Raw genomic sequence first — 27,125 nt, 5'->3', positions numbered from 1 at the left:
GTTTTCAGGAAGTGTGGAAGAGGAAGAAATATACATGGCAATTATATATTTGGGTTACTGAATGACCAAGTATGCAAGTTGTATAATCATTATATGACAATATTCAAAATAATGTTCATAACTTGTGTTACGCTCACTGCTGTGCCAGGCCAGGGGAGTACAATCATGCAAGACCAGTCTTCTGCATGGAAGGAAGACCAAAGTAAACAAAATGAGGAAAAAGATAAATAAGACAAAATCCAGTTGTAACCAGTTACATTAAGTCACTAAACAGGGCACTGAGATAGCAGTTCATGACGGGAAGGAGGACCAGGCTAAAGGAAGTCATTTCTAGGAGGTCACATATAGGCTGAGAACGGAAAGGGGAATTTCAACAATACAATAAAACGGTCATGCATCATGATCAAGTGGGATTTACTCTGGGGATGCAAGGATAGTTTAATATCCACAATTAATCAATTTGACACATTACAGCAACAAAATGAAGGATAAAAATATGATCATCTCAACACATGCAGAAAAACTTTTGACAAAATTCAATATACATTTATGATAAAAATTTGAAACAAAGTGGGTATGAACATAAAAACAGACATATATGACAAACCCACAGCTATCATACTCGACAGTGCAAAGTTGAAAGCTTTTTTCTGAGAACAGGAACAAGTTAAGGATACCCTCTCTTGCCATTTTTGTTCAACATTATACTCAAAGTCCTAGCCATAGCAATTAGCCAAGAAAAATAAAAGATGTTCAAATTGGAAAGGAAGTATTAAAACTGTCACTATCTGCAGATGGCTTCATGCTATATGTAGAAAACTCAAAAGCATTCACCAAAAATGTATTAGAAGTAGTAAATGAATTCAAAAAAGGTGCAGGATACAAAATCAATATTCAAAAGTCTGTTGTGTTTCTATACACTAAGAATGATTGCAAAATGCAAGAAATTATAACATCATTCCTACTTACAAATGCCGCAGAAAGAATAAAATACCTAGGAATCAATTTAACCACAGAAGTAAAATAACCATATGCTCAAAACCACAAAATACTGATGAAATAAGCTGAACTACGCAAATAAGTGGAAAGATAAACCCCGCTCATGGATTGGAAGAATTAGTATTGTGATAATGTCCACACCATGGAAAGCAAACTACAGATTCAATGCAATCTCTGTCAAAGTACTCATAGCACAAGAAGATATTACAATGCTAGGAGCTACATTACCTATGCTATATTTCCATCCCTGTGACTAAATTATTTTATAATTTGAAGAATGTACCAAGTTATCCCCTTCACCAATAAAAAGAGAGTATAAAGAAGGTTAGAATCCTGAAAAAAAATACCTATCATATTCTTCACAGAACTAGAATAATCCCAAAATGTCTGTGGAACCACAAAAGACCCCAAACAGCCAAAGCAATACTGAGAAACAACGAAGCTGGAAGTATTATGCTCCCCAGTTTCTAACTATACTACAAAGCTGTAGTAATCAAAACATTATGGTATTGGCACAAAAAAACAGATCCTTATATCAGTGGAACAAAGTAAAGAGCCCATAATTAAATCCACACTTACATGGTCAGGTAGTTCACGACAAAGGAGGTAAGAATATATAATGGGAAAAAAATCTCCTCAATAAATGGTGTGGAGAGGAGGGGCGGAAGATGGCGGCGTGAGTAGAGCAGCAGAAATCTCCTCCCAAAACAACATATATCTATGAAAATATAACAAAGACAACCCTTCCTAGAATAAAGACCAGAGGACACAGGACAATATCCAGACCACATCCGCACCTGAGAGAACCCAGCGCCTCGCGAACGGGGTAAGATACAAGCCCTGGCCCGGAAGGAGCCGAGCGTCCATCGCCCCAAATCCCGGCGGGAGAAGAATAGGCAGAGCGGGAGGGAGACGGAGCACAGGACTGCCGAACACCCAGCCCCCGCCATCCGGGCCAGAGTGCAGGGCCCTGGATACTAGGAAAACAGAGCAGCAAGAACAGTGAGCAGGCACCGGAGGCCGGGCGCCAGAGGACATAAGAAAAGCGAGCGACCAATTTTTTTTTTTTTTTTTTTTGCTGTTTTGTTTTGGCGAGTGGTTTTTGGAAGTCTTAAAGGGATAGGGCCCCCAATACTAGGGAAACAGGGCAGCAAGAACAGTGAGCGGGCACCGGTGGCCTGGCGCCAGAGGACACCAGAAAAGCGAGTGACCATTTTTTCTTTTTTTTGCTGTTTTGTTTTGGCTAGTGCTTTTTGGAAGTCTTAAAGGAATAGGGACCCCAATACTAGGGAAACAGGGCAGCAAGACTGGTGAGCAGATGCCTGAGGCAGGCGCCAGAGAATAAAGAAAAACGAGCGGCCACCTTTTTTTTTTTTTTTAATTAAATTTAAATTTTTTTTTTTCTTTGTGGTTGTTGTTTTGTTTTGCCAGGTGCTTTTTGGAAGTCTTAAAGGGGCAGGGCGGGACACTTAATCCAGAGGTAGGGAATCCGGGGATCCCTGGGCACCCTAACCCCTGGGCTGCAGGGAGCAGGGAGGCCCCTTACGGAGATAAATAGCCTCCCAGCAGCTCCTGCTCCAACGCGACTCCACCATTTTGGAGCAGCTGCCCGAGCCAGGCCACGCCCACAGCAACAGCGGAGATAAACTCCATAGCAGCCGGGCAGGAAGCAGAAACCCTGTCTGCGTGCAGCTGCGCAGCACAAGCCACTAGAGGTCGCTGTTCTCCCAGGAGAGGAGGGCCACAAACCAACAAGAAAGGAAGTCCATCCAGCCGTCACTCGTCCCAGTTCTGCAGACTATTCCTATCACCATGAAAAGGCAAAGCTACAGGCTGACAAAGATCACAGAGACAACACCAGAGAAGGAGACAGACCTAACCAGTCTTCCTGACAAAGAATTCAAAATAAGAATCATAAACATGCTGACAGAGATGCAGAGAAATACGCAAGAGAAATGGGATGAAGTCCGGACGGAGATCACAGATGCCAGAAAGGAGATCGCAGAAATGAAACAAACTCTGGAAGGGTTTACAAGCAGAATGGATAGGATGCAAGAGGCCATTGATGGAATTGAAACCAGAGAACAGGAACACATAGAAGCTGACAGAGAGAGAGATAAAAGGATCTCCAGGAATGAAACAATGTTAAGACAACTGTGTGACCAATCCAAAAGGAACAATATCCATATTATAGGGGTTACAGAAGAAGAAGAGAGAGGAAAAGAGATGGAAAGTATCTTAGAAGAAATAATTGCTGAAAACTTCCCCAAACTGGGGGAGGAAATAATCGAACAGACCACGGAAATACACAGAACCCCCAACAGAAAGGATCCAAGGAGGACAACACCAAGACACATAATAATTAAAATGGCAAAGATCAAGGACAAAGAAAGAGTTTTAAAGGCAGCTAGAGAGAAAAAGGTCACCTATAAAGGAAAACCCATCAGGCTAACATCAGACTTCTCGACAGAAACCCTACAGGCCAGAAGAGAATGGCATGATATATTTAATACAATGAAACAGAAGGGCCTTGAACCAAGGATACTGTATCCAGCACGACTATCATTCAAATATGACGGTGGGATTAAACAATTCCCAGACAAGAAAAAAGGTGAGGGAATTTGCTTCCCACAAACCACCTCTACAGGACATCTTACAGGGACCGCTCTAGATGGGAGCACTCCTAGAAAGAGCACAGCACAAAACACCCAACATATGAAGAATCGAGGAGGAGGAACAAGAAGGGAGAGAAGAAAAGAATCTCCAGACAGTGTATATAACAGCTCAATAAGCGAGCTAAGTTAGGCAGTAAGATACTAAAGAGGCTAACCTTGAACCTTTGGTAACCACGAATTTAAAGCCTGCAATAGCAATAAGTACATATCTTTCAATAGTCACCCTAAATGTAAATGGACTGAATGCACCAATCAAAAGACACAGAGTAACAGAATGGATAAAAAAGCAAGACCCATCTATATGCTGCTTACAAGAAACTCACCTCAAACCCAAAGACATGTACAGACTAAAATTCAAGGGATGGAAAAACACATTTCAGGCAAACAACAGCGAGAAGAAAGCAGGGGTTGCGTACTAATATCAGACAAAATAGACTTCAAAACAAAGAAAGTAACAAGAGATAAAGAAGGACACTACATAATGATAAACGGCTCAGTCCAACAAGAGGATATAACAATTCTAAATATATATGCACCCAACACAGGAGCACCAGCATATGTGAAACAAATACTAACAGAACTAAAGGGGGAAATAGACTGCAATGCATTCATTCTAGGAGACTTCAACACATCACTCACCCCAAAGGATAGATCCACTGGGCAGAAAATAAGTAAGGACACAGAAGCACTGAACAACACAGTAGAGCAGATGGACCTAATAGACATCTATAGAACTCTACATCCAAAAGCAACAGGATATACATTCTTCTCAAGTGCACATGGAACATTCTCCAGAATAGAGCACATACTAGGCCACAAAAAGAGCCTCAGAAAATTCCAAAAGATTGAAATCCTACCAACCAACTTTTCAGACCACAAAGGCATAAAACTAGAAATAAACTGTACAAAGAAAGGAAAGAGGCTCACAAACACATGGAGGCTTAACAACACGCTCCTAAATAATCAATGGATCAATGACCAAATCAAAATGGAGATCCAGCAATATATGGAAAAAAATGACAACAACAACACTAAGCCCCAACTTCTGTGGGACGCAGCAAAAGCAGTCTTAAGAGGAAAGTATATAGCAATCCAAGCATATTTAAAAAAGGAAGAGCAATCCCAAATGAATGGTCTAATGTCACAATTATCGAAATTGGAAAAAGAAGAACAAATGAGGCCTAAGGTCAGCAGAAGGAGGGATATAATAAAGATCAGAGAAGAAATAAATAAAATTGAGAATAAAACAATAGCAAAAATCAATGAAACCAAGAGTTGGTTCTTCGAGAAAATAAACAAAATAGATAAGCCTCTAGCCAGACTTATCAAGAAGAAAAGAGAGTTAACACAAATCAACAGTATCAGAAACGAGAAAGGAAAAATCACAACGGACCCCAACAGAAATACAAAGAATTATTAGAGAATACTATGAAAACCTATATGCTAACAAGCTGGGAAACCTAGGAGAAATGGACAACTTCCTAGAAAAATACAACCTTCCACGATTGACCCAGAAAGAAACAGAAAATCTAAACAGATCAATTACCAGCAACAAAATTGAAGCGGTAATCAAAACACTACCAAAGAACAAAACCCCCGGGCCAGATGGATTTACCTCGGAATTTTATCAGACATACAGGGAAGACATAATACCCATTCTCCTTAGAGTTTTCCAAAAAATAGAGGAGGAGGGGATACTCCCAAACTCATTCTATGAAGCTAACATCACCCTAATACCAAAACCAGGCAAAGACCCCACCAAAAAAGAAAACTACAGACCAATATCCCTGATGAACGTAGATGCAAAAATACTCAACAAAATATTAGCAAACCGAATTCAAAAATACATCAAAAGGATCATACACCATGACCAAGTGGATTCATCCCAGGGATGCAAGGATGGTACAACATTCGAAAGTCCATCAACATCATCCACCACATCAACAAAAAGAAAGACAAAAACCACATGATCATCTCCATAGATGCTGAAAAAGCATTTGACAAAGTTCAACATCCATTCATGATAAAAACTCTCAGCAAAATGGGAATAGAGGGCAAGTACCTCAACATAATAAAGGCCATCTATGATAAACCCACAGCCAACATTATATTGAACAGCGAGAAACTGAAAGCATTTCCTCTGAGATCGGGAACTAGACAGGGATGCCCACTCTCTCCACTATTATATAACATAGTACTGGAGGTCCTAGCCACGGCAATCAGACGAAACAAAGAAATACAAGGAATCCAGATTGATAAAGAAGAAGTTAAACTGTCACTATTTGCAGATGACATGATACTGTACATAAAAAACCCTAAAGACACCACCACAAAACTACTAGAACTGATATCGGAATACAGCAAAGTTGCAGGATACAAAATCAACACACAGAAATCTGTGGCTTTCCTATACACTAACAATGAACCAACAGAAAGAGAAATCAGGAAAACAACTCCATTCACAATTGCATCAAAAAAAATAAAATACCTAGGAATAAACCTAACCAAGGAAGTGAAAGACTTATACTCTGAAAACTACAAGTCACTCTTAAGAGAAATTAAAGGAGACACTAACAGATGGAAATTCATCCCATGCTCGTGGCTAGGAAGAATTAATATCGTCAAAATGGCCATCCTGCCCAAAGCAATATACAGATTTGATGCAATCCCTATGAAACTACCAGCAACATTCTTCAATGAACTGGAACAAATAATTCAAAAATTCATATGGAAACACCAGAGACCTCGAATAGCCAAAGCAATCCTGAGAAAGAAGAATAAAGTAGGGGGGATCTCACTCCCCAACTTCAAGCTCTATTATAAAGCCATAGTAATCAAGACAATTTGGTACTGGCACAAGAACAGAGCCACAGACCAATGGAACAGACTAGACAATCCAGACATTAACCCAGACATATATGGTCAATTAATATTTGATAAAGGAGCCATGGACATACAATGGCGAAATGACAGTCTCTTCAACAGATGGTGCTGGCAAAACTGGACAGCTACATGTAGGAGAATGAAACTGGACCATTGTCTAACCCCATATACAAAAGTAAACTCAAAATGGATCAAAGACCTGAATGTAAGTCATGAAACCATTAAACTCTTGGAAGAAAACATAGGCAAAAACCACTTAGACATAAACATGAGTGACCTCTTCTTGAACATATCTCCCCGGGCAAGGAAAACAACAGCAAAAATGAACAAGTGGGACTATATTAAACTGAAAAGCTTCTGTACAGCAAAAGATACCATCAATAGAACAAAAAGGATCCCTACAGTATGGGAGAATATATTTGAAAATGACACATCCGATAAAGGCTTGACATCCAGAATATATAAAGAGCTCACACGCCTCAACAAACAAAAAACAAATAACCCAATTAAAAAATGGGCAAAGGAACTGAACAGACAGTTCTCCAAAAAAGAAATACAGATGGCCAACAGACACACGAAAAGATGCTCCACATCGCTAATTATCAGAGAAATGCAAATTAAAACTACAATGAGGTATCACCTCACACCAGTAAGGATGGCTGCCATCCAAAAGACAAACAACAAAAAATGTTGGCGAGGCTGTGGAGAAAGGGGAACCCTCCTACACTGCTGGTGGGAATGTAAGTTAGTTCAACCATTGTGGAAAGCAGTATGGAGGTACATCAAAATGCTCAAAACAGACCTACCATTTGACCCAGGAATTGCACTCCTAGGAATTTACCCTAAGAATGCAGCAATCAAGAATGAGAAAGATCAGTGCACCCCTATGTTTATCGCAGCACTATTTACAATAGCCAAGAATTGGAAGCAACCTAAATGTCCATCAATAGATGAATGGATAAAGAAGATGTGGTACATATACACAATGGAATACTACTCAGCCATAAGAAAAGGGCAAATCCAACCTTTTGCAGCAACATGGATGGAGCTGGAGCGTATTATGCTCAGTGAAACAAGCAAAGCGGAGAGAGAGAAATACCAAATGATTTCACTTATTTGCGGAATATAAGAACAAAGGAAAAACTGAAGGAACAAAACAGCACCAGAATCACAGAACTCAAGAATGGACTAACAGGTACCAAAGGGAAAGGGACTGGGGAGGATGGGTGGGTAGGGAGGGATAAGGGGAGGAGAAGTAGGGGGGGTATTAAGATTAGCATGCATGGGGGTTAGGAGAAAAGGGAGGGCTGTACAACACAGAGAAGGCAAGTAGTGATTCTACAACATTTTGCTATGCTCAGGGACAGTGACTGTAAAGGGGTTTATAGGGGGGACCTGGTACAGGGGAGAGCCTAGTAAACATAATATTCGTCATGTCAGTGTAGATTAGTGATACCAAAAAAAAAAAAAAAAAAGGGCAGTTCCTGTGTGGTAACCTCCAATGAGTTCTACACAAGAGTATAAAGGGCATATAAAAGTGTAGGCAAAGGGTCTGTTTGTGTTTATACAGAGGATCAAAGCCTAATTGGGCTACCCCAAAAATGAACAAAGATACGATATGAAAAAGAACTTCCAACGTCAGCACTCTCTGGAAGACTCATGCCAGAAAATGATCATGAAAAAACCCCAACAAAGATCCACGCACTGCTACAGCTGTAGATGCACTCATCCCACCAGCTCCTGGACTTGCCATGGGAATGAGGAAGGAGATATCTAAGCTGGCCTGTGCATACAGTAAAACAACAAATTTGACTGGATCTATACTGTTGGAACTCAATCAAGAACTAGGAGAAGTGCAAATTGTAGCGCTCCAAAATCTTACAACTACAGACTATTTACTGTTAAAAGAACATAAGGGATGTGAACATTCCCCAGGAATGCGTTGTTTTAATTTGTCTGATTTCTCTCAGACTGTTCAAGTTCAGTTGGACCATATCCACCATATCATAGATAAGTTTTCACAAATGCCTAAGGTGCCTAACTGGTTTTCTTGGTTTCACTGGAGATGGCTGGTAATTACAGGTATGCTTTGGTTATGTAACTATACTCCTATTATGTTAATGTGTGTGCGCAATTTAAGTAGTAGCTTAAAACCTATACATGCTGAAGTTACTCTACAAGAAGATATGTCAAAGAAATAACCAATCTTCCCAGGTTTTTTGCCGCCTGCTACTTCTATAGCTTTTCTTCTTCCTTCCTAATTACAACCCTTAAATAGAATTCGTGCCTCATATCAAATTTACCGAGTATCATAATTCTTCCAAGTGGTAAAGATACCTCAAGACAAATGCTGGGCATAGAAGCTACAGGGCATAAATATGCAAAGAAATAAAAAGCTAACCATTTCAAACAATAAGGGTTTTCTCTCACTTACCAACTTTACATTTCCCTGTATGGCCCCGGAAGATGACTGGTTAGCCAGAGACGGGTAAGATTCCTCAAGGGAGGAACAACCTAAGACAGGCACAGTCGCAGGGGGGTCATCAGGTGAGAAATTGGGGATCAACAGAGGTGAGGCTTAGAACCTCACCCCCCCTGTTCTGAGAGAAATCTTCTGCATATGTGGATGTTTTATTGCCCTGGTCTAGCTTGGATTAACACATAGTCTACAGGCACACACCTGATCATCTACATTTGCTCTCTTACAACACTAAACTATGTTTTCTACCTTTATCTTGTATCTACCTACCACTTCAGCATTTTATTAAAAATAATAATAGTAAAGAGAGAAATGTGGTATCCACATATAAATCAAGTATAAAAATCAAATGAGTATTCATATTTGAACTGACTGTTTATAGTTCATAATGCATGAGCAAAACCGAAGATTTCTGTGATGGCTGCCCTTGTACTGTTCACCATGTAAGAACTTATTCACTATGCAAGAATTTGTTCTCCATGTAAGAACTTGTTTGTTATGCCTCAGAAGATTGGAGACTGACGAAAATTAGGCTTGGGGTGGATTAATGATTGTGCATTGAGCATTCACTCCCCTATATAGAATTTTATTGTTGTGAACAACCATTTGATCAATATATATGAGAGATGCCCTCACAAAAAACAAAACAAAAAAAAAGTATACACTTCCAATGGTAAAATATTAAGTAACTGGGATGTAATGAATATAGTCAAGATATTGTAACAGCTTGGTATGGCGATAGCTGGTACCTAGAATTGTCATGTATATAAATGTTGAATCACTATGTTGTACACCTGAAACTAATGTAATGTAATACTGTGTGTCAACTACCCTTCAATAAAAAATAATTATCTACAAAAAAAAATAATAAATGGTGTGAGTTTTACTGGACAGCTACATAAAAGGAGGAACACTTTCGTAAAACATATCCAAAAAGAAACTCAAAATGAATGAAAGACTTAAATGTAAGATCTGATACCACAAAATTCCTGGAAGAAAATATGGGCAGCAAGCTCTTTGACTCTGCTCTTAGCAACAGTTTTTTTCTATCTCTCTCCTGAGTTGATGACAATAAAAGCTAAAATAAACAAATGGGACTACATCCAACTAAAACGCTCTGTAATGCGAAGGACACCATCAACCATACAGAAGAATAATGTACTCAATGGTAGATGTTCGCACATGACATATTCAATTTGGGGTTAACATATAAAACATACAAAGTACTCCTACAACTACTACTAAAAATGTAATCCAATTAAAAAAATGGACAGAGGACCTAGATTGGCATTTTTCCAAGGAAGACATGTAGATGGCCAACTGACACATGGAAAGAGTCTCAGTATCACTAATCGTCAGGGAAACACAAATCAAAACTACAATGAGATCTCAATTCAAATCTTTTAGAATGGAAGTTTGAATTGGAGACAAAAAGTAACATACAAGGATGTGGAGAAAAAGGAACCCTTGATTGTTGAGAATGGGAATTGGTGTATCCAATGTGAAGAACAGTATGGAAGCTTCTCAAACAATTCAAAATAAAACTCCCATATATACCAGCAATTTTGCTTTATGTATTTACCCCAAATGAAAATACTAATTTGAGAAGACATATGCATCTCTATGTTCACTGCAGCATTATTTACAATAGACAAGATAAGGAAGCAGCCTAAATGTCCGTCGGTACATGAATGAACATGTGAAACACACACACACACAGAAACACACACACACAGCGGCATGTTACTGAGCTTTAAGAAAGAAAAAAAAATCCTGCCATTTGAAACAACATCAACAATGTAAGTCTCCTTCAGAGCACTTGACCTTCACATGAGGTGCTGTGAACTGTACTTGCCCTCTGTGACCTTCTTCCCCATAAAACACAACTCCAAGTAATCACAAGAGAAATGTCACTTTAAGTGCGACTGAGGAAAAATTCTACAATATTAATGGCAAAGAATCTTGAAAATGGAAAAGATCATCCAAAGCAAAGAACGTCTCAGAAATGCCAATAACGAAGAGTGTCCGAAGGAGACAAGGTCACTGGATGTACTGAGGTGTCCTGAACTGGATCTGCGAGAAAGGGTCCAACTATGGAAATCTGAGGGAAAGAATCGATGGCGGATGGTGACAGTGCAGCATCACTGTCTGTAACTGTAACAACGAACTGTAATGATGGTAGTAAGAGGGGAAGTGATCTGAGCAAATTGCGAAACCCTGCCCTATCTTTGCAAATTTTCTGTAAATCTGAAACTATCTTAAAATAAAAACATCCTAAAACACTTTTCATAGTTTAACACTTATTATCTTTAAACTATCTGCTAGAAACTACTATTAATTTTGATTGTCAACTAGTTCTACTGTTTTGTTTTTTAAAGATACTATTTATGTCACAGAGATATAATTAACCCCAGAAGATACATAATTTCCAAACTGTGTTACAGTTTCCACATTTAATGGAGAATGCATGTGTGTTATTTACTTATTATACATAATCTTATCTGGCAGGTTATTTTTTAGGTAATTGTTTCACTGGTATGGCTGTGTCCTGGGGTCCCTCTGAAAAAATGTCAGCATAAATATATGTAGAGATTCAGATACTATGGGTGTGTACTTCACTTCATGGCTGAGCATATTCAAAAGACTGCTTAAAAGAACATAAAATAAAATGGTCCAGTGTGACTGGCTCATAAACTCCAAGAATCTCTCTATATTTCATCAGTAATGAAACAAAATCAAGTGTCTGTAACTCACATACTCACATTACAATAATGAGAACAGAACGTGTGACCATAAAGACATTCTACGTTCTATGTTTCATCTCGATATATTCTAATCAGAAAATGTCTAAAACATATTTAAACATTAGTTCCGAGGTGAAAGTAAGCAAACAGTGAAAAAAAAATCAAATTAGAACTGGCAGACTTTCCTGCAAATGATGGTAGGTGCTGGTGAACTGTGTGCTAAGACATAGGTGATTCTTACACGATCACACAGAATTATTCAAAGCTAGAACACTGGTATGCTCCACAATTTGATGAAACTTACACGTTGATCTAATTCTTTACAGCTAATGATGTAGGTGAACATAGAAAGTGATCTGTTGCTTTATGCTTACAGTTCAAAAGGAACATATACTGTGCCTAAGAAATCGGGTTAGATCTGAAATACAACTCACAACAGAAAAAGCTAACGGGTTTTCTACAATTTTGATTGCATAAGAGAAGTAACCCCGCGTGAATAATTCACAGGACAGGCTATGTTTAAGGTAAGAGCACTGCCAACACCACAGAAGCACAGCCCCTGAACAGCCCCAAAGGCTCGTCTAGCAGAGATGCGCACCACTGCCCCTCTCGGTCTACAATCACAGGAAATGCAGAAATAGGAAAGGAACGCGGGACAGAGAGAACAACTGGCAAGCAAACAGTGATCAGAAAGAGTAATTTTTCCACTAGTCTCTGGGGATATCCTGCCAAGTGTTTCTATGCAGTTTTAGAAAGATTTTGCTTGAAATGTGGATGGGACCACTCTGAACAATGAAGTTTGTTAAGGTAAGAAAGCAGGACAGGAGAGCAAAGAGCGCCAATGGTGTGTCTCCTGTGTATCAGGCCAAGGTGTGGGGGCTGTATTTCTACTACATTATCACGTCATTTCGACATGTTTAATGTGACTTTACTCATCACTTTCATATATGAGTAAAAAATTACTTCAGAATCACTTCCCTAAACAGAAATGCAAGGACATAAATATTCTTAGAATTCCTGCCACTTTCACCCAACTCCTTAGGCTCAGCACCTTTTTCATAGGAACAGAAAGAAACATAGCTCTAAAAGCTACAATTCCATTTCAAATAGACCTCACTCACATCTAAGTGCCTAAATGCAGTGAAATGCCATGTTCACACCTTGACAGCACAGAGGGGAGCAGTTTCCCAGCAATCTAGCTGGCCTGTCACCTCAGCAAGCAAAGGGCCACTAACTAACACCAGCCCTGGGTGTCCCCAAAAGGAGGCCCCCTTACCTGTGACTACCCATGCTCTCTGGAGAAGGGCCACCAGGCAGGACCACGGGGGTGACATCAGCGCACAGGCACAAAGACCTACGGGGCCTGCACCTGCCTTGGCCCCCGCAGGCCAGCCAGGGTGCTCCCTGTGTGGGGCCTCACATCCAGCACCTGGTCAGCCTCTCTCTCCGTGAGGGCGTCCCCTCGCCTTGGAGCCTGGCTGACAGTGGTCAATCACCTCCTCTGCCAGGCCTACTGGGTTTCACCACTGCTTACCACCATGGCCTGCACCTTGCCTTGATTTCCCTCTTGCCTTCCCACTAAGCAAGAGTCGCCTCAGAGCTCTGGATTTTTAGTGCGACCTTACCAGTGTGCTCCTACTTTACGCCTTTTGGGAGTTGTAATCTAGATCCCAGTTTTCTTTGCACAAGCTTTAGCATAGTACACTCGGGATTATTCCTTGAGAGCCCCCTGCCTGTCCGATAAGTGTAGGGACTGTGTGACATATCACTGCCAGAGCCTTGGTCAGACTCACAAGCCTGTTTTCCTTCCCTGGAGCTACAGGTAGGGAAATGCCACAGCCCCAGGATGACTGCCTCTAAGGAAGGGAGGTCAATAGCATAGAACCATTTACATGTTGGACTCAGGTTTCAGCCTGACTACTGCACAGACTTCATTTACATTATACAGGAGAAAGTGGCCCACACCTAAGAGGATGGCTTTGAATGAGGAGCAAGGGAACTTTTTCCAAAGCCACAGATAAAATTCAGAGGCTGCCATGGACATTTATGAGGGGGGGTCTCTACACTTAAACACCAGTGTCTGCCACTGCCTGGGAATCACCCTGCTAGTCACCCACTGTAAGAAATCTGACCGGTGAGACAAGAGGTCAGGGGTCATCTGTGACTCTCCCATAGGCAGCAGCCTAGCCGGAGGTTCACTCCGCGCCATCGGATCCATCGGCCGGAGCCGAGATCCAAGGACCACTGTCTACTAGTCCGGTCTGCCGTCCCAGCCCGTAGCTTACAAGGGGAAAGCAGGAGCTCTGCGCAGCCACTCCCTGACATTCCCATCTATCCAGAGGTGGGAATCATGGATGGCACACACTAGGAAACTTTCAGCAAGACTTAACACTGGTAGCCGACGATAATTGTCTTTTAGGTGGCTAACGGGTGCACAGACACATTTTTATTAGATAAAAAGAACACCATTTAGACAGGAATAAAAGTGAAGTGTAGATCTCCTACCTTGCGGTGGTGAGCATCGGGGTCCGTGATGCTGATGAAGTTAGAAGAGAGTTAGGAACGCCCCCTACCTGACTCAGAGGCCAGGGTGTCCTGGAGAGGCAGGCTGGAAGTCAGGCAGACAGAAAGAGGGACACTCCTCATGGATACCCAGTCGGGCTGTCGGGGTCTGATCCCAGACACGCGGGCCTTTGAGAAGCCGCTGAAGCACATCCTCAGCCTAGGCTCTCACAGGTGCCCACGGCCTTCCTCAGTCCCTGGCGTCCAAGGAGATGCCTCTGAAGGGGAATCCTGGCCTCCACTCAGGTGACTTTCCCAGCTCCCAAGGAAGACTCCCAAGGGAAGTATATTGCAATACAGGCCTACCTAAGGAAAGAAGACAATCCCATATGAACAGTCTAAAATCAGAATTATCACAACTAGAAAAAGAAGAACAAATGAGGCCCAAAGTCAGCAGGAGGAGAAACATAATACAGATTAGAGCATAAATAAATAAAATCGAGAATACTAAAACAGTACAAAGGATCAGTGAAAGCAGGAGGTGGTTCTTAGAGAAAATAAACAAAATAGATAGAATCCTAGCCAGACTAACCAAGAAAAAGAGTCTGCACACATAAAAAGAATCAGAAATGAGGAAGGAAAAATCACTATGGACACCACAGAAACACAAAGAATTATTAGAGAATACAACGGAAAATTATATGCTAACAAATTGGATAGCCTAGAAGAAATGGACAACTTTCTAGAAAAATACAACCTTCCAACGCTAACCCAGAAAGAACAGAAAATCTGAACAAACCAATTATGAGCAACGAAACTGAACTGGTAATCAAAAAACTACCTAAGAACAAAACACCTGAGCCAGATGGCTGCACCACTGACTTTTATCAAACATTTAGTGGAGATCTAATGGCCATCCTCCTTAAACTTTTCCAAAAAGTAGAAGAGGAAGGAATACTTCCAAACTCATTCTATGAGACCTGCATCACCCTAATACAAAAAACCAGGCAAAGATAAAATAAAAAAAGAAAATTACAGATCAATATCCCTGACGAACATAGATGCAAAAATACTCAACAAAATATTAACAAACTGACTTCAAAAATATATCAGAAAGATCATCCATCATGATCAAGTAGGATATATTATTCCAGGTATGCAAGGATGGTACAGTATTAGAAAATCCATCAACATCATCCACGACATCAGCAAAAAGGAGGACAAAAACCACAGGATCATCTCCACAGATGCTGAAAACATATTCAACAAAATTCAACATCCATTCGTGACAAAAACTCTTAACAAAATGGGTATAGAGGGTAAGTACCTCAACATAATAAAGACCATGTATAACAAACCCACAGTCAACATCATACTTAACAGTGAGAAGCTAAAAGCATTTCCTCTAAGATCGGGAACAAGACAAGGATGCCCACTCTACCCGCTTTTATTCGACATACTACTGAAGGTCCTCGCCACGGCAATCAGACAAATTACAGAGAAATACAAGGCATCCGGATTGGTAAAGAAGAAGTCAAACTGTCCTTGTTTGCAGATCACATGATATTGTACATAAAAAGTCATAAGGAATCCACTCCAAAACTCCTAGAACTAATCTCTGAATTCAGCAAAGTTGCAGGATACAAAGTTAATACACAGAAATCTGTTGCATTCCTGTACACTAACGATGAATTAGCAGAAAGAGTAATCAGGAAAACAATTCCATTCACAATTGCATCAAAAAGAATAAAATACCTAGGAATAAACCTAACCAAGGAAGTGAAAGACCTATGCCCCGAAAACTACAAGACACTCTACAGAGAAATTAAAGAGGACACTAACAAATGGAAAAACTCATCCCATGTTCTTGGGTATGAAGAATTAATATTGTCAAAATAGCCATCCTGCCTAAAGCAATCTACAGATTCAATGCATTCCCTATCAAAATACCAACAGCATTCTTCAACGAACTGGAACAAATAGTTCAAAAATTCATATGGAACCACATACGACTCAGACTAGCCAAAGCAATCCTCAGAAGGAAGAATAAAGCAGGGGGAATCTCACTTCCCAACTTCAAGCTCTGCTACAGACCCACAGTAATCAGGACAATTCGGTGCTGACACAAGAACAGACCCATAGAGCAGGGGTACAGAATAAAGAGTCCAGATATTAACCCAAGTACATATAGTCAATTAATATATGATAAAGGAACCATGGCTATACAGTGGGGAAATGACAGCCTGGTGGTGTCAAAACTGGACAGCTTGGTGTTGTCAAAACTGGACAGCTACATGTAAGAGAATGAAACTAGATCATTGTCTAACCCCATATACAAAAGTAAACTCAAAATGTATTAAAGAAAGACCTGAATCTAAGTCATGAAACCAGAGCACTGTTAGGAAAAAACACAGGCAAAAATCTCTTAGACATAAACATGAGGAATTTCTTCATGAACATATCTCCCCAGGCAAGAGAAACAAAAGCAAAAATAAACAAGTGGCACTATATCAAACTAAGAAGCTTCTGTACAGCAAAGGACACCAGCAGTAGAACAAAAAGACATGCTATAGTATGGGAGAATATATTCATAAATGACATACCCGATAAGGGGTTGGCATCCAAAATATATAAAGAGCTCACACACCTCAACAAACAAAAAGCAAATAATCCAATTAGAAATTGGGCAGAGTATCTGAACAGACACTTCTTCAAGAATAAATTCAGATGGTCAACAGGCACATGAAAAGATGCTCCACCTTGCTAATTATAAGGGAAATTCAAATTGAAACCACAATGAGGTATCACCTCACACCAGTTAGGACAGTCAGCGTCCAAAAGACTAGGAACAACAAATGCTGGCGAGGATGTGGAGAAAAGGGAACCTTCCTACACTGCTGGTGGGAATGTAAACTAGTTCAACCATTGTGGAAAGCAATATGGAGGTTCCACAAAAAACTAAAAATAGAAATACCGTTTGACCCAGGAATTCCACTGCTAGGAATTTGCCCAAAGAAAACAACTTCTCAGATTCAAAAAGACATGTGCCACCCCTATGTTTACTGCAGCACTACTTACAAGAGCCAAGATATGGAAGCAGCCTAAGTGCCCATCAGTAGATGAATAGATAAAAGAAGAGGTGGTAAATATACAGAATTGAATACTACTCAGCCATAAGAAAGAAACAAATGCTATCATTTGCAACAACATGGATAGAGCTAGAGGGTATTATGCTCCGTGAAATAAGCCAGGCGGACACAGACAAGTACCAAATGATTTACCTCATTTGTGAAGTATAACAACAAAGAAAAAACGAAGGAACAAAACATCAGTAGACTCACAAAACACCCATGCCTGGCGGCCACATCCCAATACACCCCCCACCCCAACTAGCCCCCTCCTCAGGGGGCCACGCGCACCACTGGCCCGCTCCTCAGGGGACCCCGCGCCAGCGCCCATCCTACCTTGAACCAGCGCCTGGAGCAAGTGCAGCTGGAGCGTCCGGAGCGGCCACCACTCGCGCCGCCGGCCTGCGCTCAACTTTGGCCGGGCTCTCGGGCACTACGGTGCAGCATAGCGGCCCGTTATCAGGCAGCGGCGGGCCTCCAGGAGCGCAGCGGCGGCGGCGAAGTTGTAAGCAGGGAAATTTCCGTCAGAACGCCTTCGGCGGCCCCGCAGCCAGTGCCAGGGCCGCGCCGAGGCTCCTGAGGAGTCCGCCTGCAGTTGAGGAGACGCCGCTGCCGTCCTCCTCCTCGCCGGGTGCAGGGAAGAAAGTGCGCCCTCCCAGGGGCTGCTTAAGCTGCTGATTGGCCGAGGGGAGGAGGCTCGCGGCCCCGCGCCCCCCCCACCCCCTCACCTGTTTCCTAACTCGCTGACCCACCCACTAGGAATTTCGGATGGACCAGCCGGCCAGGGCGGCTTCCTACACCACCTCCCCCCACGGGACGCGCAGGAGGCCCTGCAGGTACTGCTGCCCTTGACCCTTTGGTAACCACAAAACCAAACCTGTAATGGCAGTAGGTACATATCAATAATCACCCTAAATGTAAATGGACTGAATGCACCAACCAAAAGACATAGAGTTACACAGTGGATAAAAAAGCAATACCCATCTATATGCTGCCTACAAGAGACTACTTCAAACCCAAAGACATACAAAGACCAAAAGTGAAGGGATGGAAAAACATATTTCATGCAAACAACAGGTAGAAAAAAGCAGGAGATGCAGTACCTGTATCATACAAAATAGACTTCAAAACAAAGAAAGCAACAAGAGACAAAGAAGGACATTCCATAATGATAAAGGGGTCAGTCCAACAAGAGGATACAACCATTTAAAATATCTATGCACCCAACACAGGAGCACCTACATATGTGAAGCAAACACTAACAGAATTAAAGAGGGAAGTAGAATGCAATGCATTCATTATAGGAGACGTCCACACACCACTCAAAGGACAGATCAACCAGACAGAAAATAAGTAAGGACACAGAGGCACTGAATGACACCCTAGAACAGATGGATCTAACAGACATCTACAGAACTCTACACCCAAAACTGCAGGAAACACATTGTTCTCAAGTGCACACGAAACATTTTCAAGAATACATCATATCCTAGGGAACAGAAAGAGCCTCAGTAAATTCAGAAAGATTGAAATTGTACCAAACACCTACTCAGACCACAAAGGTTGAAAGAAGAAGTAAATTATGCAAAGAAAACGAAAAAGCCCACAAACACATGGAGGCTTAACAACAGGCTCCTAAACAACCAATGGATCCACGACCAAATAAAAACATAGAACAAGCAATATATGAAGACAAATGACAACAATAATTCGACAACACAAAATCTGTGGGATGCAGCAAACGCCATGCTAAGAGGGAAGTATATTGCAATAAAGGCCTACCTCAGGAAAGAAGAACAATCCCATATGAACAGTTTAAACTTACAATTAATTAAACTAAAAAAGAAGAAAAATTGAGGCCCAAAGTTAGAAGGAGGGACATAATAAAGCTTAGAGCAGAAAAAGATTTAATCGAGAAAAATAAAACAATAGAAAGAAATCAATGAAAGCAGGAGCTGGTTCTTCAAGAAAATAAAATTAAAAAACTCCTAGCCAGACATATCAACAAAAAAGAGTCTACACACATAAACAAAATCAGAAATGAGAAATGGAAAATCACTACAGATGCCACAGAAAAAAAAATTATTAGAAAATACTATAAAAATTATATGCTAACAAACTGCATATCCTAGAAGAAATGGACAACTTTCTAGAAAAATACAACCTAGCAAGGCTGACCCAGGGAGAAACAGAAAATCTGAACAGTCCAATTACCAGTAACGAAACTGAATTCGTGATCAACAAACTACCTAAGAAAAAAACCCCTGGATTATATGGCTTCACCGCTGAATTTTATGAAACATGTAGTGAAGACCTAATACCCATCCTGCTTAAAGTTTTCCAAAAAGTAGAAGAGGAGGGACTTACGCTCATTCTATGAGGCCAGCATCACTCCAATGCCAAAACCAGGCAAAGACATCACAAAAAAAGAAAATTGCAAGCCAATATCCCTGATGAATATAGATGCAAGAATACTCAACAAAATACTCCAAACCAAATTCAAAATACATCAGAAAGATCATCCATCATGATCAAATAGGTTTATTCCAGAATTGCAAGGATGATACAACATTTGAAAATCCATCAACATTATCCATCACATCAACAAAACGTACAAAAACCACATAATCATCACCATAGAAGTTGAAAAAATACTCAACAAAATTCAACATCCATTTATGATAAAAACTCTCAACAGATTGGGTATAGAGGGCAAGCACCTCAACATGTGAAGGCCATATATGACAAACCCACAGCCAACATACATCATACTTAACAGAGAGAAGCTGAAGGCTTTTCCTTTAAGATTGAGAATAAGACAAGGATGCCCACTCTCCCCACTTTTATTCAACACAGTTCTGGACTTCCTAGCCATAGCACTCAAACAACAAAGAGAAATAAAAGGCATCCAGATTGGTAAGGAAGAAGTTAAACTGACACTGATTGCACATGACGTGATATTGTACATAAAAAAACATAAAGGAGGGCGGAAGATGGCGGCGTGAGTAGAGCAGCGGAAATCTCCTCCCAAAACAACATATATCTATGAAAATATAACAAAGACAACCCTTCCTAGAATAAAGACCAGAGGACACAGGACAATATCCAGACCACATCCGCACCTGACAGAACCCAGCGACTGGTGAAAGGGGTAAGATACAAGCCCCGGCCCCGCGGGAGCCGAGCGCCCCTGCCCCCAGCTCCCGGCGGGAGAAGAATAGGCTGAGCGGGAGGGAGACGGGGCCCAGGGCTGCCGAACACCCAGCCCCAGCCATCCGGGCCAGAGTGCAGGGCGCTCGATACTAGGAAAACAGGGCAGCAAGAACAGTGAGCGGGCACTGGAGGCTGGGCTCCAGAGGACATAAGAAAAGCGCGCGACCATTTTTTTTTTTTCTTTTGCTTTTTTGCTGTTTTGTTTTGGCGAGCGCTTTTTGGAAGTCTTAAAGGGATAGGGACCCCAATACTAGGGGAACAGGGCAGCAAGACCGGTGAGCAGAGGCCTGAGGCTGGAACCGGAGAATAAAGAAAAACGAACGACCACCTTTTTTTTTTTTTTTTTAATTAAAAACCATTTTTTAAGATATTGTAACAGCCTGGTAGGGTGATAGCTGGAACCTAGAATTATGTATATAAATGTTCTACCACTGTGTTGTACACTTGAAACTCATGTAATGTAATACTGTGTGTCAACTACCCTTCAATAAAAAATAATTAATTAAAAAAAAAAAAAAAAACATTTTTTTTTTAATTTAAAAATTTTTTTCTTTCTTTGGTGGTCGTCGTTTTGTTTTGGCGGGTGCTTTTTGGAAGTCTTAAAGGGGCAGGGCGGGTCACTTAATCCAGGGGTAGGGAATCCGGGGATCTCTGGGCACCCTAAGCCCTGGGCTGCAGGGAGCAGGGAGGCCCCTTACGGAGATAAATAGCCTCCCAGCAGCTCCTGCTCCAACGCGACTCCACCATTTTGGAGCAGCTGCCCGAGCCAGGCCACGCCCACAGCAACAGCGGAGATTAACTCCATAGCAGCCGGGCAGGAAGCAGAAACCCTGTCTGCGTGCAGCTGCGCAGCACAAGCCACTAGAGGTCGCTGTTCTCCCAGGAGAGGAGGGCCACAAACCAACAAGAAAGGAAGTCCATCCAGCCGTCACTCGTCCCAGTTCTGCAGACTATTCCTATCACCATGAAAAGGCAAAGCTACAGGCTGACAAAGATCACAGAGACAACACCAGAGAAGGAGACAGACCTAACCAGTCTTCCTGACAAAGAATTCAAAATAAGAATCATAAACATGCTGACAGAGATGCAGAGAAATACGCAAGAGAAATGGGATGAAGTCCGGACGGAGATCACAGATGCCAGAAAGGAGATCGCAGAAATGAAACAAACTCTGGAAGGGTTTACAAGCAGAATGGATAGGATGCAAGAGGCCATTGATGGAATTGAAACCAGAGAACAGGAACACATAGAAGCTGACAGAGAGAGAGATAAAAGGATCTCCAGGAATGAAACAATGTTAAGAGAACTGTGTGACCAATCCAAAAGGAACAATATCCATATTATAGGGGTTACAGAAGAAGAAGAGAGAGGAAAAGAGATGGAAAGTATCTTAGAAGAAATAATTGCTGAAAACTTCCCCAAACTGGGGGAGGAAATAATCGAACAGACCACGGAAATACACAGAACCCCCAACAGAAAGGATCCAAGGAGGACAACACCAAGACACATAATAATTAAAATGGCAAAGATCAAGGACAAAGAAAGAGTTTTAAAGGCAGCTAGAGAGAAAAAGGTGACCTATAAAGGAAAACCCATCAGGCTAACATCAGACTTCTCGACAGAAACCCTACAGGCCAGAAGAGAATGGCATGATATATTTAATACAATGAAACAGAAGGGCCTTGAACCAAGGATACTGTATCCAGCACGACTATCATTCAAATATGACGGTGGGATTAAACAATTCCCAGACAAGAAAAAAGGTGAGGGGATTTGCTTCCCACAAACCACCTCTACAGGACATCTTACAGGGACCGCTCTAGATGGGAGCACTCCTAGAAAGAGCACAGCACAAAACACCCAACATATGAAGAATCGAGGAGGAGGAACAAGAAGGGAGAGAAGAAAAGAATCTCCAGACAGTGTATATAACAGCTCAATAAGCGAGCTAAGTTAGGCAGTAAGATACTAAAGAGGCTAACCTTGAACCTTTGGTAACCACGAATTTAAGGCCTGCAATGGCAATAAGTACATATCTTTCAATAGTCACCCTAAATGTAAATGGACTGAATGCACCAATCAAAAGACACAGAGTAACAGAATGGATAAAAAAGCAAGACCCATCTATATGCTGCTTACAAGAAACTCACCTCAAACCCAAAGACATGTACAGACTAAAATTCAAGGGATGGAAAAACACATTTCAGGCAAACAACAGCGAGAAGAAAGTAGGGGTTGCAGTACTAATATCAGACAAAATAGACTTCAAAACAAAGAAAGTAACAAGAGATAAAGAAAGACACTACATAATGATAAAGGGCTCAGTCAAACAAGAGGATATAACCATTCTAAATATATATGCACCCAACACAGGAGCACCAGCATATGTGAAACAAATACTAACAGAACTAAAGGGGGATATAGACTGCAATGCATTCATTCTAGGAGACTTCAACACACCACTCACCCCAAAGGATAGATCCACTGGGCAGAAAATAAGTAAGGACACGGAAGCACTGAACAACACACTAGAACAGATGGACCTAATAGACATCTATAGAACTCTACATCCAAAAGCAGCGGGATATACATTCTTCTCAAGTGCACATGGAACATTCTCCAGAATAGACCATATACTAGGCCACAAAAAGAGCCTCAGAAAATTCCAAAAGATTGAAATCCTACCAACCAACTTTTCAGACCACAAAGGCATTAAACTAGAAATAAACTGTACAAAGAAAGCAAAGAGGCTCACAAACACATGGAGGCTTAACAACACGCTCCTAAATAATCAATGGATCAATGACCAAATCAAAATGGAGATCCAGCAATATATGGAAACAAATGACGACAACAACACTAAGACCCAACTTCTGTGGGACGCAGCAAAAGCAGTCTTAAGAGGAAAGTATATAGCAATCCAAGCATATTTAAAAAAGGAAGAACAATCCCAAATGAATGGTCTAATGTCACAATTATCGAAATTGGACACAATTATCGAAATTGGAAGAAGAAGCACAAATGAGGCCTAAGGTCAGCAGAAGGAGGGACATAATAAAGATCAGAGAAGAAATAAATAAAATTGAGAAGAATAAAACAATTGCAAAAATCAATGAAACCAAGAGCTGGTTCTTCGAGAAAATAAACAAAATAGATAAGCCTCTAGCCAGACTTATTAAGAAGAAAAGAGAGTCAACACAAATCAACAGTATCAGAAACGAGAAAGGAAAAATCACGACGGACCCCACAGAAATACAAAGAATTATTGGAGAATACTATGAAAACCTATATGCTAACAAGCTGGGAAACCTAGGAGAAATGGACAACTTCCTAGAAAAATACAACCTTCCAAGATTGACCCAGGAAGAAACAGAAAATCTAAACAGACCAATTACCAGCAACGAAATTGAAGCGGTAATCCAAAAACTACCAAAGAACAAAACCCCCGGGCCAGATGGATTTACCTCGGAATTTTATCAGACATACAGGGAAGACATAATACCCATTCTCCTTAAAGTTTTCCAAAAAATAGAGGAGGAGGCGATACTCCCAAACTCATTCTATGAAGCTAACATCACCCTAATACCAAAACCAGGCAAAGACCCCACCAAAAAAGAAAACTACAGATCAATATCCCTGATGAACGTAGATGCAAAAATACTCAACAAAATATTAGCAAACCGAATTCAAAAATACATCAAAAGGATCATACACCATGACCAAGTGGGATTCATCCCAGGGATGCAAGGATGGTACAACATTCGAAAGTCCATCAATATCATCCACCACATCAACAAAAAGAAAGACAAAAACGACATGATCATATCCATAGATGCCGAAAAAGCATTTGACAAAGTTCAACGTCCATTCATGATTAAAACTCTCAGCAAAATGGGAACAGAGGGCAAGTACCTCAACATAATAAAGGCCATCTATGATAAACCCACAGCCAACATTATATTGAACAGCGAGAAACTGAAAGCATTTCCTCTGAGATCGGGAACTAGACAGGGATGCCCACTCTCTCCACTGTTATTTAACATAGTACTGGAGGTCCTAGCCACGGCAATCAGACAAAATAAAGAAATACAAGGAATCCAGATTGGTAAAGAAGAAGTTAAACTGTCACTATTTGCAGATGACATGATACTGTACATAAAAAACCCTAAACACTCCACCCAAAACTACTAGAACTGATATCGGAATACAGCAAAGTTGCAGGATACAAAATCAACACACAGAAATCCGTGGCTTTCCTATATACTAACAATGAACCAACAGAAAGAGAAATCAGGAAAACAACTTCATTCACAATTGCATCAAAAAAAATAAAATACCTAGGAATAAACCTAACCAAGGAAGTGAAAGACTTATATTCTGAAAACTACAGGTCACTCTTAAGAGAAATTAAAGGGGACACTAACAGATGGAAACTCATCCCATGCTCGTGGCTAGGAAGAATTAATATCGTCAAAATGGCCATCCTGCCCAAAGCAATATACAGATTTGATGCAATCCCTATGAAACTACCAGCAACATTCTTCAATGAACTGGAACAAATAATTCAAAAATTCATATGGAAACACCAGAGACCTCGAATAGCCAAAGCAATCCTGAGAAAGAAGAATAAAGTAGGGGGGATCTCACTCCCCAACTTCAAGCTCTACTATAAAGCCATAGTAATCAAGACAATTTGGTACTGGCACAAGAGCAGAGCCACAGACCAATGGAACAGACTAGACAATCCAGACATTAACCCAGACATATATGGTCAATTAATATTTGATAAAGGAGCCATGGACATACAATGGCAAAATGACAGTCTCTTCAACAGGTGGTGCTGGCAAAACTGGACAGCTACGTGTAGGAGAATGAAACTGGACCATTGTCTAACCCCATATACAAAAGTAAACTCAAAATGGATCAAAGACCTGAATGTAAGCCATGAAACCATTAAACTCTTGGAAGAAAACATAGGCGAAAACCTCTTAGACATAAACATGAGTGACCTCTTCTTGAACATATCTCCCCGGGCAAGGAAAACAACAGCAAAAATGAGTAAGTGGGACTATATTAAGCTGAAAAGCTTCTGTACAGCAAAAGACACCATCGATAGAACAAAAAGGATCCCTACAGTATGGGAGAATATATTTGAAAATGACACATCCGATAAAGGCTTGACATCCAGAATATATAAAGAGCTTACACGCCTCAACAAACAAAAAACAAATAACCCAATTAAAAAATGGGCAGAGGAAGTGAACAGACAGTTCTCCAAAAAAGAAATACAGATGGCCAACAGACACATGAAAAGATGCTCCACATCGCAAATTATCAGAGAAATGCAAATTAAAACTACAATGAGGTATCACCTCACACCAGTAAGGATGGCTGCCATCCAAAAGACAGAGAACAACAAATGTTGGCGAGGCTGTGGAGAAAGGGGAACCCTCCTACACTGCTGGTGGGAATGTAAGTTAGTTCAACCATTGTGGAAAGCAGTATGGAGGTACATCAAAATGCTCAAAACAGAATTACCATTTGACCCAGGAATCCCACTCCTAGGAATTTACCCTAAGAACGCAGCAATCAAGTTTGAGAAAGACAGATGCACCCCTATGTTTATCGCAGCACTATTTACAATAGCCAAGAATTGGACGCAACCTAAATGTCCATCGATAGATGAATGCATAAAGAAGATGTGGTACATATACACAATGGAATACTACTCAGCCATAAGAAAAGGGCAAATCCAATCATTTGCAGCAACATGGATGGAGCTGGAGGGTATTATGCTCAGTGAAACAAGCCAAGCGGAGAAAGAGAAATACCAAATGATTTCACTTATCTGTGGAATATAAGAACAAAGGAAAAACTGAAGGAACAAAACAGCAGCAGAATCACAGAACTCAAGAATGGACTAACAGGTACCAAAGGGAAAGGGACTGGGGAGGATGGGTGGGTAGGGAGGGATAAGGGGGGGAGAAGTAGGGGGGTTTTAAGATTAACATGCATGGGGGGGTAGGAGAAAAGGGAGGGCTGTACAACACAGAGAAGGCAAGTAGGGATTCTACAACATTTTGCTAAGCTGATGGACAGTGACTGTAAAGGGGTTTATAGGGGAGACCTGGTATAGGGGAGAGCCTAGTAAACATAATATTCGTCATGTAAGTGTAGATTAGCGATTCCAAAAACAAAGCAAAAAAAAAAAAAAAGGGCAGTTCCTGTGTGGTAACCTCCAATGAGTTCTACACAAGGGTATAAAGGGCATATATGAGTGTAGGCAAAGGGTCTGTTTGCGTCTATACAGAAGATCAAAGCCTAATTGGGCTATCCCGAAAATGAACTAAGATACGATATGAAAGAGAACTTCCAACATCAGCACTCTCTGGAAGACGCATGCCAGAAGATGATCATGAAAAAACCCCACCAAAGATCCACGCACTGCTACAGCTGTAGATGCACTCATCCCACCAGCTCCTGGACTTGCCATGGGAATGAG

General features: G+C 41.0%; 1 long non-coding RNA gene across 1 annotated transcript in view; it reads right to left on the bottom strand.

Annotated features, from left to right (window-relative positions):
• LOC130679878 (uncharacterized) overlaps positions 1-27,125 on the bottom strand; it is a 63,364-nt gene that overhangs the window by 29,841 nt on the left and 6,398 nt on the right. Inside the window, exon 2 of the long non-coding RNA XR_008992869.1 lies at positions 17,747-17,999. This is a non-coding gene — a long non-coding RNA (uncharacterized LOC130679878). The remainder of the gene's footprint in view (positions 1-17,746; positions 18,000-27,125) is intronic.

This window comes from Manis pentadactyla, chromosome 12 (assembly GCF_030020395.1).
Source record: "Manis pentadactyla isolate mManPen7 chromosome 12, mManPen7.hap1, whole genome shotgun sequence".
Lineage (NCBI taxonomy): Eukaryota > Metazoa > Chordata > Mammalia > Pholidota > Manidae > Manis > Manis pentadactyla.
Note: the sequence above shows the minus strand (reverse complement) of the source record. Positions and strands in the feature narration are given on the sequence as shown.